This window comes from Monodon monoceros, unplaced genomic scaffold, assembly GCF_005190385.1.
Source record: "Monodon monoceros isolate NGI ecotype Baffin Bay Population unplaced genomic scaffold, NGI_Narwhal_1 Super_Scaffold_9, whole genome shotgun sequence".
Lineage (NCBI taxonomy): Eukaryota > Metazoa > Chordata > Mammalia > Artiodactyla > Monodontidae > Monodon > Monodon monoceros.
The window spans coordinates 7,211,783-7,216,896 of record NW_021703786.1 but is presented as its reverse complement, the minus strand read 5'-3'; positions in this window follow the sequence as shown (position 1 = coordinate 7,216,896).

The following is a 5,114-nucleotide window of genomic DNA, read 5'->3' as shown; positions in this document are numbered from 1 at the left end:
AGGAAATACCCTGTGACTCTGGGCAGATGCTCGAGGAAACTGTCAAAAGGCAGAGATTGGTTGATGCACTATCGCTGGTCCTGGATGAAGCGCATCCTCTTCTTCCTATTTTTCAGGTGAACTATGTGGTCTTGCTGCAGTCGTGGAAGGCAAACCTCCAATCTTTGAGCAGGCTTGCCCCTTTTATGCCCTTAATGGGATCTGAATTGCTCTTAAAATTAGGAACAATTAAATGGCTTTCTTCCCCATTTGTTTATTCAGTGCCCTTTGATCCCTCTCTTACCTTTCACCCAATCACTGTGGAAGCCACTAGATTCATCTTTGGGATTTGCAATAGTTTTCAAGAGTTCCCTTCTGGGAAGGTCAACATTTCAAAATACTACCCCTTTTTGGCCACCAGGGAAGTGAGAAGAGCCCTGGACTTTTTGTCAAGGGGTAGGTTAGATCCCTGCCTCTGTCACTGTGTGGCTCTGGACAAGTCACTCTACCTTCTGTTTCCTCGTATACTCTAGTTGCAAAGCCAATGGTTGGCTTTGATTACTAGGATTCTACGACTTCATACCTTCTATAGGGTGAGCCATCAAAAAAAAACCCCACCACTATACAGGAACTTATTGACTTAAAGCCCAAGTATAATGTTATATACCATCAAGTTCATTAGATCCATACAGGAAGGAAATAAGAAGATTTAAAGAAAATGACATTTCATGAGAGTGTATTTTACAGACAGGCAAATTAAAACATAAGCCTCTTTATAAAATGATACTTTGGGTTGAAAATACTCCGGGGGACTGTCAGAACTTCATCATCCCAAAACCAGCCCCCTGAATTTACCTTCCAAAATATAATATTCCTTTTCTCTGGCTGATGGAAGGTAGTTAGAATCTGCTTCTCTTGTGATGAATCCAGGCAAATGAGCTGGGCATCTCAAAAGCAGGCAGCTGTCCAGGAAAGGTAAGTGAAAGACATCAGGCTTTTCTTGTTTTCTTTGAAAGACATTTCTGCTTGTCAGCCAAGGTTTTCTTTGTCTGAACACTCCTTGAACGTTGGAGCATGATTCTCAAGGCTCTCACCTCTGGGTTTTGTGCTTTACGAGTTAATGAAGCTGTGTCTTTAGGTGGATCTTGACCTAGTTTTTTCTGAATACTTGTATTTTCAGAGCTTTGCTGATGTGTGATGACATGGATTCACGGACTTATCTCAGTTTAGTTAAATCTGTTTAGCGCAGTTAGATGTCTCCCTATGAGGGAACTGGCCCGAGAAATGGAGACTGGAAGACAGGTAGCCCAGTAGAAAGCTAAAAAGGCCAACAGCTTCTCATATATCAGCACAGAGAGTCCAAGATATTTTAGTAATAGCGGCAGCAGGAAATACCCAATGAAGATGAAGTCTGCCACTGGCACATGGTAGAACACGTGTGCACACACACATGCACACACACACATACACTTTCCAAGAATTCACAGTTTATAAGCAAGGCTGGCCTCAGACATGGTTGGCTTTCCTCCTTTACTTCTGGAAGTACAATTCTGCGTGCTGATCAAGGGACATTCACGGTCAATGAGTGACAAAGTGACCACTGTGTATGAGGTGACCGTAGCTCTCGCACTGGGCCCTGGCCTTCCGGCCATCTCCACCGTTTCAGGTGATATCTTCTTGGAAGCCCAGCCAGTCCCTCTCTTAGCTGTCTGTTTTCGCCCACCTTCCGCTGGCTTGGCTGTCATTCACAGCTGGACACGCTAATTTTTTTCTTTGCTGGCTAAAATGCATTTCCTCTTGTTGGTTCTCAGAACACCAAACAAACGGACCTCTTGACCCCAGCATGGCTCCACATGTCAATGTTTACCCTCTTTGGGACACATCCGCTGTTCACCCCAGAGAAGGAAGGAACCCAGGTGCTCTGGCGTCAGCCATCCTGGCCTTGGGACAGGTGTGGAGATAACAAAGTTTCTCTGAATGGTGTCCCTGACAGCACAGGGCCTTGGGAGGGATGGGAACATTACCAGGCAGCCCCCTTCGGGAGGAAGAGAAAAGTGTCTGGGATGGTTTGTGTGTCTTCCTCAGCGGGCAAGAAGAGGCCTTCTGCCTCCTGTAAGTATTTTTTAGTGGGAGGATTCATTGGATACTTGGTGGCTTCTGAGATTGGCATAACATCGGGGTTCTGACTGGTAAACCAAGTATCAATGAGTTTTTCCAATTAGCCACAGAATGTTGGGAGTGGAAGGTCTGGGTCTTGTTCAGGGTTCCTCCAGGGACCACTCTGGTGGGGTTGGCAGAGGGAATTACCAAGAACCTCTCTGCTGGAGTGGGCAGAATGCGCTTCCTTCTCTCCATTAATCTAAAATCCTTTTTGGTCAAGGCCATTCTCCTATTTTCCATCAGTGTTCCATCTCTCCTTCCTTTCTTTTATCTCCCTCTTAGATGTTCAGTGAGCACCTGGTATTATGTATGTGTTCTTGTTTTTTTCCTTTTCTTACCCCCAATCCTCCTTCTTCCCAATTAGCTTACAAATGGTGTATTTTGATAAAGTTGGCTTCAAATGAAAAAGATGTCATATCTGTTCCATGCCTTGGCAGAATTGTGTAGGGACAGAACTGGGAAAGGTGACAGACAGATCTTAGAGCTCAGCTGAGACCATTTGACCTAAAATAGATCCAGAGATGGTTGGGGTAGAGATGGGAAGAGAAACCAACTCTCATATAAGTCACAAACTCAGGCTTTTAAACAAAAGCCAATCTTGAATTGTTATTGTTATTACGTGAGAAGTCAGGTGAGGTATGTTTTGTGGTAAATCCACAGAGAAAATATCATTCCAATAAAATACCCCCTGTCACTCAGCAAGCACGTGCACACCACAGACAGACAGACACGCACAGAGATAAAACACTAAGCAACAAGTGGAAATGCAAGGAACCCTGGATTAAGATTCAGGAAGCCAGGTTCTAGGCTTACCTTGCTATCTACTGGCTGTGTGACCTTGGGGAGGTCATTCTTCATTTGCAGACCTCAAGTTGTCTGTAAAGAGAAGTGGGTCCACTAAATAATCGTGGTGGTTCTCCGAGGCTCTGGTGTTTAAGATTCTCCTGTGAATCGTCAGATCTAGGAGCTCCTAGTACCTGTCCGCTTCTGCCCCACCTGTTCAACCTTGTACGAGTCACACATCCTCAGGTTCTCTTTACACAAAAAGGACATCAGAATCCTATGTTATTCTCTGTTAGGACCAGCTAGGATGGAGTTTCCTTTAGTTCTGAGGGACAACCAGAATAAAAGAACGAGAGGAATCTTGTTGAGAAACGGGAAGAAAAATTCTGCTGGGAATGTGATCATTCCCTCGGTCACTCAAGTGTGGAAACCAGGGAGTCATCCCAAGTACTTCTGCTCTTCTTTCTTTTCTCTTCCTCTGCCTTCCTCCCATCTCCCATCTCAGTCACTGATTCCTACCCATTTGCTCTTCATCAGTCACTTGCATTGGTCGCTTCCTTGCCTTCCCCACATTCTGGTTCTGCTCTGACTCACCTCAGTTTTACTCCAAGATCATATCCTTCTCACTGGTCTCCCTGTCACCAGTCCGCTCCACCCCTTCCTCCTCTATACCAAGGTTTTCACTCCTGAGCTCCCTACTACCCAGAGGACAATGTCTCAAGTTTTAGCCAAAGTTCTAGCCTGCCTACCCTCCCATCTCTCCCAGCCCCTCAGACATCACTCCTCTACCCAATCTCTTTATTCCAGCCAAATTAACCTACTCTTTTTTTTCCCTAACATGCCAGGCACTGTCCTGCTTCTGTGCCTTTCCCACTGCTGTCCTCCATGTCTGGCTGGCTCTCTCCCTTCTTGTCTGACCAGTATCTCAAGCCCTCTCTTGTCCACGGAGACTTCCCTATCTGCCAACCTCTAGGGAGCATCGGATGTTGCTTCTCTTTTTCTCTCCTTTGCTTTTCCTATTTATTATCTCTTTATGCATCTTTCCTGATACCCAAATTAGATCATAAATTCCTTAAGAGCTCCAGATTGTATTGGGCAATCAATGATATTTGTTTGATTGATAAAGATGATGATATCGGGGGGGGGGGAAATGACCTTGCCTTAACTCAGTCATTCAAGTCCAAGGTCTTGGCTGTTGGTCCTAAAGCTGTTTCTGGAAATCACTTCTGGCTTAACTAAAACACGGTGGCTATTCAAAGTGTAACTAGAGGGTATAATTTCTGAATTTTTCTCTTCTCTTTCGTTTTCCCCAACTTAGAGCCCAACTGCCCATCTTAAGCTGCACAAATGCAGAGAGAGCCAGGAGATTGTGAGGAACATCTGGATCTTGGTCCTTTTACAGTTGGGTGAAGACAGCAGCTACAGCCCCTTTTCCAACCTGAAGGTGGAACTTCAATGCTTATTTTCCAGATGGCGGAAGAATCTCTCAGAAGCAACAGAACCCACATGCCCTAGTCTTGTGAAGTTCCATCCTTAGGTCTCTTTGCCAGATGGAGGCTGGAATTCTGCATGGACATTCCTGAGAAGGCACGCCCCTCCCCTGCGGACTAGCCCTGGAACTAGTGACTGGTGCCCACTAGGTGCCAGGGTGTGCAGGCTCTGGGACTTACCGTAAATGGCTGAGACCTTGCTACTTCTTCTTGGGGCTCCACCCAGATAATTTGGGGCTGTGCAAATATAATTATCTCTGGAAGATTGTGGTGGAGGCTGGAATGGGGTGAGGTGCTGGAGCGTACTTGATGTAAGAGAATCCCTTCTGCTCTCCTGGGAAGGGCTAAGTGATTTTTTGCCTCTCACTCTTCTCATAGCGCTAAGAAGGGGGCAGAGGCCTGGGGAGGAGAGTGTACGAGCCCTTACTGTCCTACTTTCTTGTCCTTCTCTGAAGAAATGCAGGGTTTTCAAGATGCTGTAGAATGTCCTTTTACTCTGCGAACAACAGGGCATGGGCAATACTCTTTATTTATTTATTAAAATTTTCTTTATTTTATATTGGAGTAGAGTTGGTTAACAATGTTGTGTTAGTTTCAGGTGTACAGCAAAGTGATTCAGTTATACATGTACGTGTATCCATTGTTTTTCAAACGCTTTTCCCATTTAGGTTATTACAGAGTATTCAGCAGAGGTCCCTGTGG